Source organism: Sciurus carolinensis, chromosome X (genome assembly GCF_902686445.1).
Source record: "Sciurus carolinensis chromosome X, mSciCar1.2, whole genome shotgun sequence".
Lineage (NCBI taxonomy): Eukaryota > Metazoa > Chordata > Mammalia > Rodentia > Sciuridae > Sciurus > Sciurus carolinensis.
In genome coordinates this window covers 113117928-113134258 of record NC_062232.1, presented here as the reverse complement: position 1 = coordinate 113134258, position 16331 = coordinate 113117928, and the positions used below count along the sequence as shown (strand labels likewise).

The 16331-nt window shown below is 38.0% G+C and overlaps 1 protein-coding gene and 1 pseudogene across 4 annotated transcripts in view; one reads left to right on the top strand and one right to left on the bottom strand.

Moving 5' to 3' along the window:
• Window positions 1–204, bottom strand: part of Phf6 (PHD finger protein 6) — a 48451-nt gene extending 48247 nt beyond the window's left edge. For all 4 annotated transcript variants that reach the window (XM_047537042.1, XM_047537044.1, XM_047537045.1 and 1 more), the window contains exon 1: window positions 52–204. The gene's annotated coding sequence lies outside the window, so the exon portion shown is untranslated. The remainder of the gene's footprint in view (window positions 1–51) is intronic.
• A 116-nt stretch (window positions 205–320) lies between these two features.
• The window catches only part of LOC124971660 (myosin light polypeptide 6-like), a 46714-nt pseudogene continuing 30703 nt past the window's right edge, over window positions 321–16331 (top strand).

Genomic DNA, 16331 nt, shown 5'->3' with positions numbered 1-16331 from the left:
TTCTCCCGCCGAGCAGAGAATGGGGGGCCCCTGGGTTCCGTGGGTACTCACCAGCCGGGCCCAGAGGCGGACGGCAGGAGGGAAGCGCCAATGAGGGGAAAGAGAAAGAAGTCGGTCTCGGTTCTCCAGCAGTGCCTAAGAGCGGGGCTCTGTCGCCGGAGGTTGTTTCCTTTCATTCGAGGAGAGACGGGCTCGCGGAGCGCCCTTACGTCGCCCCCCTTCCACGCACACGACCCACACAGCGTTGATACGTCCCGAGCGCGCCGCGGGCCCTGATTGGTCGCAGAGACGGGGCAGCTGAAGCCGCAGGGCCATGGCGCATGTGCATGGGCACCCCCTGTACGGATCGGGGTGGCAGGCTCCGCCTCCTGCTCGCGCGCGTACCTTCTATTCTCCGCTCTGCCGCTCCGCCAAGTGTTTGGGGGCAGGATCGAGGAGATAGAGAAAGAGATTCAAAGATATCGCTGTGTGTTGGGCGAAGAAGGGGCAGGGTTGGGACTAGAAACCGTTGGACAGGGGCCCTGTGTAACCGGTTTTCAACAGAGATTGATGTGGGTAGGCCTTATCCCTTGCACTTGTTCACCGAGGCCTTTTCACATCCATTATTTCATTGTACTCTCGTGGCATCCCTTTGAGGTCCTCCGTTCGCCTCATTTTGTGGCTAGGAAAGACTGAGAAGCTCGTAGGGAATCAGCCTGCCTGCATTTCAATCCTTGGGCGAATCATTTTAACTTCTGAACCTTAAATCTTTTTTTTTTTTTTTTTGTCTTTAAAATGGGGATAAAATAGTACCTGAGGGGCGTATTGTGAGAAAGGATGAGAGAATGCAACTAAAGCGCATATTAGCATCCCTGGCATGTAACAGGCTCTGCATAAATGCTGGGATCACCATAGTCAGAAAAGATAAGTGTTTTTTTCTTTATAACTCACACAGGTGAACCAAACGCTTAAACCAGTGCTTTCCTTTTAGGTGTGTAGGAGCCAGACTGGGTTTGAATCTCAGCTCCCGTCACTTCTAGCTTTGTGACCTTGATCATGTTATTTATTACCTCTCTGTCCCTCAGATTCGTCTTGTCCAAAATGGAGATCATACTGGTATCCATCTCAAAAGGTGGTTGTGAGAAATGAGTTAACATGTAATTTACATAGACTAATGCCAGGGCACATAGTATGCTGTAGGTAAGGGTCAGCTTTTGTTATTTTCTATTGGCCTCACAGCCTGCAAGCCAGTCTTATTTAAAAAAAGGAGAAAGCCCTAACCAGTGAACATTTAAAGATACCCTTCAAGTTACCTGTTTTTCCTGCAGTGAATGTGGATTTCCAGTTTTGATTCAGTGCTGTTTCTACATTGTTTCACCAATCTTTCAATTTGTCTCTGCAATATCAACCTTAAATTGTAATCTACAAGAAAACAGTGGCCATAGTAGGGTAACATTGATTCCATTCAAATAGGTACACAATAAGGGTGGACAAATCAGTTATTGAGCTGCAAGGAACCCTCAGCCCTTTTACCCAAGCTCTGTGCAGTAAAAGGGAGTGTCCGGATTTGCATAAGAAGATCTGGAATGTGTATTCCAAACATTTGCAGTGTATGTGAAAACAGGTCCCCCAGCATCATTTCCCACCAGCTTCACAGGCTTACTGATGTCAGGGTGAGAGAGGTGATTATGTAAGCGACAAAAATGCAGTGCCTGTGCAGTGTGTCATCTTTTTGGGTTACTCCCAGATCTTCACATTTTTCTCTCTTATTCATTCTTTCATCCATGCAGTCATTTTGACAAAATTGGAATCAACAAACATTTGCAAAACTAAGCTCTAAACACAAGGGAGATGTAAACCAATATAACTTTCCTTGCCCTTGAACTCAGTTTTAAAGGGGAGACCGACAAGAAAACAGATATAGTATAATGTGATAAGTACTGTATTAGAGATGAGTGCCCCATACAGAATCTTCTGCCTATTATGTACAAAGCACTATGCTAAGGTACAACACAAAAATGAGTAAATTATAGCCCTTGTTTTCAACTATTTACAGTTTAGTAAGAAAGAGACAAATAGCTACAATAGTAGATTCACTGCAGTGAGTTTCTTAAACTTAGATGTGAAAGAAAAGTGCAGAAAATTCAGGAGAGGGACAGATCAGTGCCTTCAATTACTTTCAGACCCCAGGTATGGTAACCATTCCCAATCAGCATGAGTTACAGATGTAGCCTGCTAGTTCACAGGCTACAGACAGAAGTCTGATTGTGATAACATGCTCTTAGTGCCCAGGAATACAGCAGGGGATCTATTAATCTCTTATTGATTCACCAGTACACTTCAACCAATACTCCTGTCGTCTTTTTCTTTAGGCTCTAGATTCCACTTTTGTACCTTATTCTCAGCAAAGGCCTTAACTTCATGACTTATTGGAAAAGGGCTACTTCATCTTGTACCCCACCCTCTCATGTTTTCTCCAAAACTCAAGAGAAAGAGTTGTCCTTCCTTCTTTCTAAGTCTAAACCTGTTTTTAATTGCATCTTTCCTTGCTCTGAAAGAACAGATTCCCTATTATTCCCTGATCCAGCAGCATCAATTGCTGTGCTTTCATTTTACTTCAAACGTAAGATTCATCTACTTTGACTGCTAGACTGTGCCCTTTGCCTCCAATGGCTTTCCAGCCATTCATTCCCTAGGCATTAACAGATATCTCCTGTATTATGCCAGACTCTGGAGATTTGAAAAGCAATGAGATATGGCTATTTATCAAAACATCAAGTTGTAGAACTTAAATATATACAGTTTTTACTTATCACTGATATCTCAGTAAGACTGGAAAAAAAGATGAAAATAGCTCTTAACTTCAAGAAATTCTCAGTCTAAATGAGGAAGAGAAACAGGCAAAAAATAATTTCAGTACAATAGATGAATTGCAAATTTATATACCCCAACAATTGATGGACTCTGTCCACCTCAAGTATTGATGGACTCTGTGGAGATCTAGGGGTAACCCAAAAAGATGAAATATAAAAAATGTGGAGATCTGGTGGAAACCCAAACCTCTGGGATCATGAGGTTTCTGGCATTGTTTCAAGTTGACTGGTCAGTGTCCCCAAAAATCTGAATTCTGTCATCATGATTATACTAAAAATATGCTGAAAGGCCACTATTATGGTTAAGATAATAGATGTCCCCCAAAAGCTCATGTGTGAAACAATGCAAGAACATTCAGAGGTAAAATGATTGGGTTATGAGAGTCTTAACCCAATTAGAGAATTAATACCCTGATAGGGATTAACTGAGTGGTAACTGAAGGCAGGTAGGGTATGACTAGAAGAGGTAGATCATTGCGGGCATGACTTTGGAGTGTATTTTTTGTATCTGGTGAGTGGAGTCTCCCTCCCTTTTTGATCATCATGTGAGCCCCTCCCTCCACCACACTATTCTACCATGATGTTCTACTCCACCTCCTGCCCTGAGGAATAGAACTTGCTTCTCTAGACTCAGACCTCTGAAACCATGAGGCCCCAAAGAAACTTTTCCTCCTCTAAAATTGTACTTGTCAGATCTTTTAGTCACAGGAGTGAAAAAGCTGACTAAAACAGAAATTGGTACTGAGAAGTGGGATCATTGCTGTGACTAACCCAATCATGTGATTCAGAAGCATTTGAAATTTTTTTGAATTTGTGGGAGGAATTTTGGAAAGTTTAGCAATGTAAATTAGAAAAGCTGTAAATTGTTGTAAGTGGAACTTAATGGGCAATTCTGGTGTGAGTTCAGAAGACTAGAATGCATGTAGGACCGTGTTCAGTGATAGAACTCATGAGGTTTCAAGAAGGAGAACTCAATTGGAAATTGGACTGGAGGCCATTCATGTTACATCCTGGCTAAGAAGTTGTCTGCATTTTGCCCATGTCTTGAGACTCTGTGAGGCCGATTTTAAAAGTGATGGACTTCTTAATCTGTTGGAAGAAATTTCTAGGCAGCATAGCATTGGATATTGCTGGTGGCCTTTAGCCAATTTTATTGTTATACTCAGAAGCAGAAAGCAGAGCAGAAAGATTTGGACTTGAAAGGCCAGTGTAAAACTGGGGCTAAGGAAGTTGCCGATTAAAAACATCAGTGTAACTAAAGAAATGCTAAAGACTTTGCCCGGAGACAATAAGAAAGATGGCTTGAGGACATCTCAGGAATTGGCAAGACCATACCCATCTCAGGCTCAAGGGAGTAACAATTCCTTTGAGAAGAAAACAGTGGGGCACCCTGCGTGCACAGGGCAGCCTAGCAAGTTTTTGCAACAGGCTCAACCACCCAGGCTCTCTGCTGCAGCCAGTGTCCCTGGAGGCTTGGCTACTGCTCAGGATGGTGGCACACCTGGGCACCAACCATGTGGTGCAGAATTGCAGGATGCTGGAGTTAGGGGGTCATGGAGACTTCCACCGAGATTTCAAAGGAAGGCCTGGGAGGCCAGGCAGAGTGCAGCAGGGTCTGAGTCCCTGCAGGCAGCCCCTGAGCCGGCAATGCATGGACATGTGAGGAGGAAGCCGAAAATGCAGTGGAAACCCCCAAGGTTAAGAAATGCCAGTAACATGGAGGATCATTGTAGGAAAACTGCAGGAATTGAGGAGAGACGAGCCAACGGAAAGGCCATGTGGGTTGCAAGCAGCAAAGACAGAGAGGCAGAGCTACACAGACCTTTTGGAGAGAGTATCATGATGCCATGTGCTCACACCAGGGACTCAATTAGAGTTTGCCTTGAGTCAGTGGAGACTTTGGATCTGGACTCTTTTGGGCAATCTTGAAACTGTTGAGACTATGGGGACTGTTGGAAATGGACTGAATGTATTTTGGATTGTGAGATGAGCATGAACTTTGGGGGGTTGGGGTGCAATATTATGGCTTAGATATTAGGTGTCCCCCAAAAGCTCATGTGTGAGACAATGCAAGAGCATTCAGAGGTGAAATGTTTGGGTTATGAGAATCTTAACCCAATTAGTGAACTGATCCCCTGATAGGGTTTAGTTGAGTGCTAACAGAAGGCAGGTAGGGTGTGGTTGGAGGAGTTGGGTCTTTGGGGGCATGCCTTTGGGGTATATCTTTTATATCTTTTGTATCTAGTGAGTGGAGTGTCCCTTTTGTTTCCTGATCATCATGTCTTCAGCCCTGAGGAATGGAGCCAGCTGTCTATCGATTGAGACTTGACTGAGACCTCTAAAACTGTGAGCCAAATAAACTTTTCCTCCTCTAAAATTGTTCTTGTCAGGCCTTTTAGTCACTGCAGTGATAAAGCTGACATTAAAAAAAAAAAAACAGCCTCACTGGATCTTTTTTACAATATTCAAAAACTTTTCTCCATCTTCTTCTTTTTTTTTTTTTTGGTACCAGGGATTAAACCCAGGGACATTCAACCACTGAGCCACATCCTCAGCTCCAGCAGTTCTTAAACCTTGGAAGTGAGTATTACCTGGGGAGTTTGTTAAAAATACAATTTTTTGCATCCTCTCCTGGCATCCCTTCCTGGGGTCCAGGAATATGTCTCCTTAAACTACCCAGGTATCTGTTGAGGACCACAGAAAAGGAACTCACGGTTAAGAAATTGTCCTTCATTCTTGTTTTGAAAATTGACACAATCTCTTGACTTTCACTACTCTATAAACAACTGCTTAGTTACTGCATTTGCTCTTTTTATATCACACCTACCCTTGACCTTAAATCACCAAGTCCAGTACAAACAAATTCATCCTCTCTGACAACTGAGTAACCTGTTCACCCATTTTCAGTATCTTTGTACAAGACACCACTAGTGTTTTTACTACTTCTGCCTAAACCAAGGGCTAAATTCACCTACGTGCCTATGACCTTGTGGCTATAATCAACACCAGTGGATCAACCATTCATTCATCAAATATGTATTGATCTCCAACTATGTAGTAGGTAAAAATGGATATGGTTTATTTTGATGTAGTAGGGGAGACAGAATAATCATATAAACAAATGTAAAATTGTAACCATGACAAGTTCAAAAAGAAGTGTTTCAAAAAGGAGTGTTACTACATAATTGAAACAATTAAAATCTACTCGCATTTTGTATAATGAACACAACCTCTATTTTCTATTTTTATTTTTAAAGTTGACAGATTAGTATTTTAAATACTTTTGTGGGGAAAATGGCATTTATTTGTATGTAATACAGCGCAAGAAAAAAGACTGGTTTTGAATTGTTGACCTAACACTAGCAGAATAACCTTGGGCTATTTTTTTTTTTTTTTTTTTTGCAGTGCTGGGGATTGAACCCAGGGCCTTGTGCAGGGCAAGCACTCTACCAACTGAGCTATATCCCCGGCCCTGGGCTATTCATTTGAGTATTCTGAGTCTTAATTTACACATTGGTCAATAACAATATTTCCCAAGGTTGTTATGGGGCATGAAGACAGAAAATGATGTATGTGAATGTTTTTGCCCTAACAAATATGAACTGTTATTTTTGTTTGTATCCTTATTTCATATCATCTAGTTGACCTCTCCACTAGAGTTGGCTCTCATCATTTGACCCTATGTTATTCTCCTTAGTTTTGGTTATTTTCAATCTTTCACTGGATATTGGTGAGGCTTTAGCATTCCTAACTCTATCCAGGCTATGGAGCTACTCAGATGCCTGATTGAGGAGGTAGGAGTCCCAGTAGACATTGTTGAGATCTTTTCTGTGTCTGGCAATTTGAGGTTGGGTATATATAGCTTGCTGCCCAGGAAACAAGCATCTCTGATGGAAGAATAATTTTTATTTATTTATTTATTTTGGTACTGGGAATTGAACCTAGTGGTGCTTATACACTGAGCCACATGCCACATTCCCAACCCTTTTTAAATATTTTTTTTTATTAAGAAATGGGGTCTGGAGGCTGGGGAGATAGCTCAGTTGGTAGAGTGCTTGCCTCGCATGCACAAGGCCCTGGGTTCAATCCCCAGCACCGCAAAAAAAAAAAAAAAAAAAAAAAAAAAAAAAAAAGAGAGAGAGAGAGAGAGAGAGAGAAATAGGGTCTGGCTAAGTTGCTTAGGGCCTTACCAAATTGATGAGGCTGGCTTTCCCCCACCACCCCCCCATGGCTGGCTTTGAACTCAGGATCCTCCTGCCTCAGCTTCCCCAGCCTCTGGGATTATAGGTAGAGAAGTGATTTACAGATCCATAGACATCCCCCTAACATTGTCTGTTCAATGTTGAATAAACATAGAAACTGAGCTTAATTTGATATACTGATGGACAATAGTAGAGAAGTAAATAAACCTCATAGCGTTAGTGCTTACAAAATTATGAGTTAGCCCAGACTGTGGACAATTACTGTACTGCGCTACTTTTTGTACATTATCTTGTCAGATCCTTCGAAAGTATGTTACCTTGTCAGATCCTACGACAGCCCTGAGGGGATTAGGAGGGAATGCTTAGTTCCATTTCACAGAGGAAGAAATTGTTGAGCAATTAAGTAACTTGCCTAAGGTTAGACAGTTACGAAAAGGAAGAACCATGTTTCAAGTCTACACAATTTGTTTTATCACCAGGACCCAGGCTCTTAAATACAATGTTGTACCACCTCTTACTTATTTGTTTGTGATTTTCATCCATCTCCTGACTGGAAAGAAGTGTTACCAGGGCAGGAGCTTTGTTTTGTCATTCACTGTTCTATCCCCAGCCCCTAGAACTTTTTGCCTGGTTCATAGTAGGTACTGAATAAATGTTTAATGGCATAAGACCATGGAGAATGGGTAAAAGTGGAACTTTAATGGAATTGAATAATTTCAGGACTTTATCTTATTTGGTATTACTGGGGACTGAGACCAGGGCCTCATGCATGCTGTGGAAGCACACTCTCACTGACCTACATCCCTACCTGTTTTAATTTTATTTTGAGACAGGGTCTCGATAAGTTGCCCAAGCAGTATCTGAGATTTGATTTTCCTGCCTCAGCCTCCAGAGTAGCTGGCACTATAGCATGTGCCACCATTCCCAAGTAGAAATTTGTTAATAATGTAACAACCCAAGCCTTTACCCCAGAGATTCTAGTGTAAGTGTGAAATGGGGCTCAGTAACTGTATATTTAACAAACTTCCCTAGGTAAGAATGTGGTTCACACTACACAAAAGTTTGAGATCCAATGACCTACAGTTAATAAGTGTAAAAAGTAAAAAAAAAAAAAATTATAACTTTGGTGTCTCATCACTTACATTGGATTGCCTAAGACCACATTCTGATTAACATCATTCCTAGACATATACTTTAGTGAGGACATATACTAATAAGTGGCTTTGCTATTGTGTCCCTGGTGATCTTGATCGTCTTTTTTTGGGGGGGCACTATTTTGGCTATTGGTTAAATAATATGATCAGACAGATCTATAGTACTTTCAAGTATTATAATCATAATATGAAAAGCTAAAGAGATTACATATGGATAAAATTTGTGGGGAGCTAATATTCACAATAACATAATCTAGACTGGGATGCAAAGAACCAAATGACTTGTGCACAAACCTGAGTTTCAGATCAAATTCTCAGGGTCTCAATTTCCTCATCTGTAAACTGAGAATGATGGGAGTATCTTTCTCAAGGATATTTATGAGGATGATGTGAGAAAATCCAGATAAAGCACTTAACACAGTACCTGACCCATAGATCTCAATAAATATTAGCTGCTAAAGAGCTAGCTTTATATATCGTCAGTGATATGGAGTAGTTTTTATCTTATTCCACTTAAGGAGTACTTATTTGTCTACAGCTACTCTGACAAGTGGAGTAGATGAAAGGCCTTTGTTTCTTTATTCATGCTTTTCTTGCTTCTTAAAATTCTGCTTGGGCTTGGGTTGTGTCTCAGTGGTAGCGTGCCTGCCTAGCACACAAGAGGCCATGGGTTCAATACTTGGCACCACATTAAAAAAATAAAATAAAGGTATTGTGTACACCTACAACTAAAAAATATATTTAAAAAACTCTGCTTTACAACTTTTTGGACTACGTAAGACCTAGCAACTTTTCAATATTCAGTTCAGGTGTTAGCCTTGAGTTTCAAATTAGTCTTCCCTTATCCTTTTGGGTAAAGCTCTCTTCTTTGTTTCTATACCATCCTGACCAGACCAATATCTCATTATTTACCATATTATACAAAAATTATATGTACTTCATTCTCTCTTCTAGACAGTGAGCTCTTTGGGAGAGGGATCCACATCTTATTCTTTTTTATATCAATGCACCTAGCCCAGTGCCTGCCCAATAAATGTTTGCTGAACTTTCTCATGTAAACATGGGATAGTTATTGCTTTGGAAGACTCTTTCCTATCTAAGTTTGCTATCTTGTACTCTGAGTCTTGGATCTTGTACCACCTTGTTGCACTTATACTCAGGCAATGCAATTTAGTATTTAATTATATGCTGTATACTATATTATTCTCTAATTGCTTCATATGTTAATCTACCACTTATTTCCTCTTCCTTCAGGCACTAAGAGAAGAAATGATTATAAATTGAAAGTGGATGATCCAGCTGGAAGCCACACCCAACTGTGAACTCTACTTACTAAATATGAAGGGCATTGTGAATGCTATTAGTCACCAGAAGTGAATGCCAATGAAAAAGTAGGAAGATTTATCACAAGTGCCTGGAAAAGTACCTTTATATAATAGGAACTCAAGAAATATTTTTTGAGGGGATGATCGATTTAGCGAAAAAAAGCAGTGCACTTACTTAGACTAGACATCAGAAGCCCTGGATTCTAATCTGATCTCTTTCACTTCATTTTGAACTTGGAAAGTCACTTCACTTTTCAGAGGCACAATTTTCTATTCTGTAAAACACAAAAGAATCAGACTAAGTGATCTTTAAGGTGTCTTCCAATTTTAACAGATCATTCTTCCATTGAATGTTTTGAAATTTCTTCAAGAGAAAGCATGATATATATCTCATATTCTTCATAGCACCTAGCACAGTGCTGAGTACACAGGAGAATTTAATAAATATCTAAAACTCAGAACTATCCCCCTCCATAATCACCCTTAATCAAAATTAAAAAAAAAACAAAACTAAAAAACCAATGGACACCCAACTCTGCCATGAAACATGCATCTTTAAAGATGGGAAAATATTTCCTAAGGAAAAATTGGAGAATACCTGGAAATCTCTTCTAATTATTATGCTTAAAATATTTGCAATTTAAAATTCTAACTTAGGCTCCAGTTTACAATCAAGTAATTTCAGTAATTTGAGTGATTAAGTATGTGCAAAGTAACAGTTGGAGCATAATCTTAGGCCTTTCTCCTCTTTCTTCATTGGTAATCATCAATAGTCATCACTTTATTTGCCACCTACTGAGACTGATGATACACATTTGTCTCTCCAGCCACTATCTCTCTAGCTAACATCTCTCTGAATTCTAGGATCAGATATCCAACTGCTTTTTTTTTTTTGCTACTGCTGATTTGAAATTGCTTAGTCATCTCAAACAATATGTCTGAAAAAGAATTCACGATCTTCTCCCTGTAAATCTGGTACTGATCTACTGTTTTCTTACTGAAGAGCACCTTGGTCCACCCAGTTCTGCAGGTTAAGATCTTCTACTTCACTCTCCTCACTAATCTCTCCTCCATCATTAATCTTGGGAATTTTGCTTCCTAACTGTCTCTTGAATAAGTCCATGTTTCATTATTTCCAGCACCTCTCCCATCACTAATCTAGAGCACTCCACTAGCTTACTAACTAGACTATCCCAATTCAATATTTCCAGCCTCCAATCTATTTTCCACACTCCTTCAGAAGGGATTAATTCATTTATTCATCAAAAATATTTATTGAATGCCTCCTATATGTCAAGCATAGGGAATACAGAAGTGAACAAAACAGACAAACCCCCTATTGTCATGGGGTTTACATTTTAGTGAGACAGAAAGATACATTATGAGTGATATGTAATATGTATAGTATCAGAGATTAAAATTAAGAAAGTTAATCAGGGGTTGGGGATATAGCTCAGTTGGTAGAGTGCTTGCCTCACAAGTACAAGCCCCTGGGTTCAAATCCCCAGTACCCAAAAAAAAAGAAAAGTTAATCAATCTTCTCCTCCAAAAGCAACCTTAAATTTGAACAAAACTGTCAAAACTAATCCTTTCAGTGCTCTGGATAGAGTATTCTGAGGGATGCAACCTGAATGTGCAACTGAAGTGCTTCATAATCATGAGCTTTAACTTGGTCTTTGACTTTGTCTGTGGATTAACTATTAAGATTTGTTTACAGATAGTGCTACTTTACTTCTTAACATAATGAATATGATGACCATGTGTTTTAAATGTTCAGATAAAGAAAAAGAGAACGATTACCATACCAACTCCAGCTTGACCCAGAAATCACACAAAAGAGAAAGCTAAATGACTGTGTTGTTTTAATGACAGATGGAAGGATACCTAAAACTAAAGTAGAGAGGTAAAAAAATAGAATATACTGAACAATAAGCAGAAAACAATTTTGGACTTAGTATGGCAGGAAAGGGATATGAAAGAACCTACAGAAACCAAATTTCACAGTTCCAAGATGACACAGATAAATACTTATAAAGCCATCAAAATCTTTGGTTTTACAAAAGAAAGAATCAACAACTATTCATTAGAAATTGGTAGCCACTAATTTAGCCTTGGCATGCCACGTGAACAAACATGCATTATTGTCTAATTCCCTTGCCTGCTTTATGAAACCAAATAAAGTTACATTTCCTGATTGAGAATTTACAACTAAGATGTCCAGTGAGTGAACAAAGGGGAAAATTTTGATTCAAGATGTGCTGACCTCTTGTGCATAGAGCTGATTCTGTCAGATCTTATCAAGGCATATTTTCTATGGTGTATAAATTGGTGTATGAAATCACTTTCACCTATATCTTAGGTACATTGATTTGAAAAGTAAGTTTCAAGTCATCTTGATTTTTATGAAAATAATAATTAAACTACAAAAAATATGAAACAAGAATGATTGTTGATATCTTGCCTAAGTACAACTAAACTTTGCTCATCTATTTGCATATTCAGCAGAGAGTGAAAATGTAAAATTCGGAAATCAGACAACTTTAGAACTCAAAAAAATGTCAACAGAAAAGGGCAGTCAAGTTAAATAGGACTTTCTTAATTTCTTTACTGAAAATCTAACTTAACTGAAATCCAGTTTGATCTCACAATTTCAAGTTCTGTACTTTAAAATCATTTTTCTCTAGGAGAGAGTTAACTTATAATGACATCCAATGTGCTCTGTAGTCTTTAAAAACAATGGACATTCCAGATATGAACAAACCTATCTGATGAATTTACATATGAAAAGGATCCAATTGGCAAACAACTGGTCTACCAAAAGTAGCCCGAATATATCAAGTAAATGGACCTTTTTCAAAAGCTGGAAACTAATTCCTACAAATCTAAAAACCTGATATTTATTTGTTTGTGGTAATGAGGATCAAATGTAGGGCCTCATATATGTGAGACATAAACTCCACCACTTGAGCTGCACCCTAGCCCCTAAAAACCTGGTTTTTTTACTTGGTAAAATCCATGCTCAGATACTTTTGAAAGGATATTTCAAAATCAGTTATAGTTTGTGTCTTTCTTTCCTTTTTTTTTTATTTTTTTTTTTTTTTGCGGTGCTGGGGATTGAACCCAGGGCCCTGTGCTTGTAAGGCAAGCACTCTACCAACTGAGCTATCTCCCCAGCCCTAGTTTGTGTCTTTCTAATAATTTCTCCATTTCATCTGTTTTATCTAATTTGTTGACATATAGTTGTTCATAGTATTCCCCTATAATCTTTTTTGTATCTGCAAGACTGGTAGTAATGTCCTTTCTTTCATTCTTTTTTTTTTTTTATTAAGTTGAGTTTTTCCCCCCTTGGCCAATCTAACTAAATGTTTTTCAATTTTCTTGATCTTCTCAAAATGTCAAATTTCGTTTGCACTGATGTCCTCTATTCTTTCTTTCTTTTTTTATTACAGCATTATAATTATACATAGTATTTGGTTCATTTTGACAAAATAATACATGCAGGGAATTTGATTTCAATCCCCATTCCTGGCTTCCCTCCTTCCTTCCCCTGTTTTCTGTCCTCTCCTCTATTGATCTTTCTTTTACTCCCTTATTTAGTTATTTTTTATGGTAATTTCCATATATATATATATATATATACATACATGCATATATATTCTTTTTGGTACATTTATATATGGATGTAAGAAGCTATTGTTGAATTCATTCCATATTTCTACCTCTTTCCCTTCTCCCCCCTGCCCTGTTGTTCTCCTTCTAATCCACTGATCTTCTCTATATCTTTATAATATCCTATCCTCTCCCCTACCAACTTCTTTCCCTTATTTCACTCTAGCTTCCACATATAAGTGAAAACATTTGGTTCTTGATTTTTTTTTTAGTCTAGCTTATTTCACTTAGCATGATGGTCTCCAGTTCCATTCATATACTAGCAAATGCCATAATTTCATTCTTCTTTATGGCTAAATATAACTCCATCGTGTGTGTGTGTGTGTGTGTGTGTGTGTGTGTGTGTAAATCACATTTTCTTGATCTGTTCATCTATTGATAAGCATCAGGATTGATTCCATAAATTGGCTCTTATGAATTGTGCTGAAATTGTAAATACTGAAGTAGCTGTATTGCTATAGTGTACTGATTTTAGTTCTTTTGGATAAATACTGAGGAGCGGGGTACCTGGGTCACATTCTATTTTTTCCTATTCTCTATGTTATTAACATTTTACTCTAATATTTACTATTTCCTTCTACTTTCTTTGGGTTTTCTTTGCTTTCCTTTTCTAGTTTCTTAAGGTGGAAAGTTATGTTATTCATTTGAATCTTCTTTTTTATTTTTATTTTTTGCAGTGTTAGAAACTGAACCCAGGACCTCATGCATGCTAAGCAAGAACTATAGCCCCAGCTGAATCTTCTTTTTAATATAGGTGTTTTATAGCTATAAATTTCCCTGTAAATGCTACTTTAGCTGTATCACATAAATTTCTATATGTTGTATCTAATATTTTCATTCCTCCCAAAATACTTTATAATTTCTTTTGAGATTTCTTATTTGACCCATTGTTTATGTAGGAATGTGGCATTTAATTTCTACATATTTGTGTATTTTCCAATTTATCTTATTTATTTGTAATTTCACTTCCTTTTGAGCAAAGAACATACATTGTATGGTTTCACTCCTTTTACACGTATTAAGTCTTGTTTTGTGGCTTAATATATGGTGTATTTTAGAAAATACTACATTTGCACTTGAAAAGAATGTATATTATACTTTTTGCTGTTAGTTGTAGTTGGTTTATAGTGTTATTTAAGATTACTATTTCCAGCTTGGTGTAGTGGCACATGCCTATAATCCCAGTAGCTTGGGAGGTTGAGAAATAAGGATTGAAAGTTCAAAATCAGCCTCATCAATTTAGCAAGACCCTAAGTAACTTAGTGAGATCCTGTCTCAGAATAAAAAAAAATTTAAAAAAGGTGGCCAGGTGCAATGACAGACACCTGTAATCCCAGTAGCTTGGGAGGCTGAGGCAGGAGGATCATAAGTTCAAAGTCAGCCTCAGCAACAGTGAGACACTAAGCAACTCAGTGAGACCCTGTCTCTAAATAAAATACAAAATAGGGCTGGAGATGTGACTTAGTGGTTGAGTGCCCTTGAGTTCAATACTGGGTACCAAAAAAATAAAAATAAAAAAATAAAATAAAAAGGACCAGGGATGTGCCTCAGTGGTTAAGCTCCCCTGGGTTCAATCCCTGGCACCAAAAAATAAAATAAAAAATAAAAAATTAAAAAGCTTTCTATTTCCTTTTTACATTTCATCTAACTTTTCTATCCATTATTGAAAATGGGGTATTGAAGTCTTCAACTATTATTGTTGAATCATCTAATTTCTCCCTGTACTTGTGTCAGTTTTAAAATATATTTATCTCATTTTTTATTAACATGCATTAATTGTATGCATTAATACAATCCGGTGCAACATTTCAACACATCACTTCTTTAGTTTTAATTAGTGCATTTAAATTATATAGAATATTGGGTTGCATTGTGGCATATTCACACATGTATACAACATACTTTGATCATATCCACCCCTCATCTCCTCTTACCTCTCTCCCCACTTCATCCCCTGCCTCTTCTTTGTCTACCTGTTAATTTCATGTCATCCTCCCCCAACCCTAGATTTCCTAGATTCCAGGAAAAACATGTGATACTTGTCTTTCTGAATCTGTCTTACTTCAGTTTAGTTTGTGTTCTCTGGTTTTATCCATTTTCCTGGAAATTACATGATTTCATTCTTCCTTATGGCAGAATAATTCCCTATTGTGTATATATACTACATTTTCTTTATTCATTCATCTGTTCAGGAGCACCTAGGCTGATTCCATAGCTTGGCTCTTGTGAATTGTGCCACAATCAATATGGACATGCAGGTATGTTTATGGTATGCTGATTTTAATTCCTTTGAGTATATGAACATGAGTGGAATAACTGGATCACATGGTAGTTCTATTTTTAGTTTTTTTTGATTTCCATGGGGGCTGTACCAGTTTACATTTACAGTAGTAGTATGTAAGTGCTTGTTTTTCCCCACATCTTCACCAGAATTTCTTGGTTTTTGTATTCTTGATGACTGCCATTTTGCCTGAGGTTAAATGGAACCTCAGTATAATTTTGATTTGCATTTCCCTGATTGCTAAAAGTGTTGAACATATTTTTCATATAATTGTGGGCTATTTGTACTTCTTTTGAGAAATACCTGTTTAGTTAATTTGCTCACTATTGATTGGATTCTTTTTTGGTGCTCAGTTTTTAAAAATTCTTTATGTATTCTGGATATTAACCCTCCATTGGAAGAGTAGCCAGCCAAGATTTTCTCCCCCTATATAGGCTGTTTCTTCACTCTGTTGTTTCCTTTGCTGTACAGAAGTTTTGAAATTGTGTGCATACATTCATGTGTGTTCTGGTCCTTTTTTGCTTTGCTAATGTATTTGTCTTTCTGTGCACAAATCCCACACCATTTTTCTATGTGTTTGTCTATCCCATTCTTAATTATTTGTAGGAATTTTTATATATTTTAGATACAAGCAAACCTTTGTCAATTATGTAATTTACAATATAGTTTCTGACTCTGTGCATTGCTTCTTATTTCCTCTCCCTTTTTCTCTTTCTCTGGAGTATTTGGGGTTTGAACTCATGATCTCATGCATGCTAGGCAAGTGCACTACTACTGAGCTACATCCCCAGTTGCTTTTTCTTCCCTTAGTGTTTCTTAATTAACAGAACTAATTGAATTCAATGCAG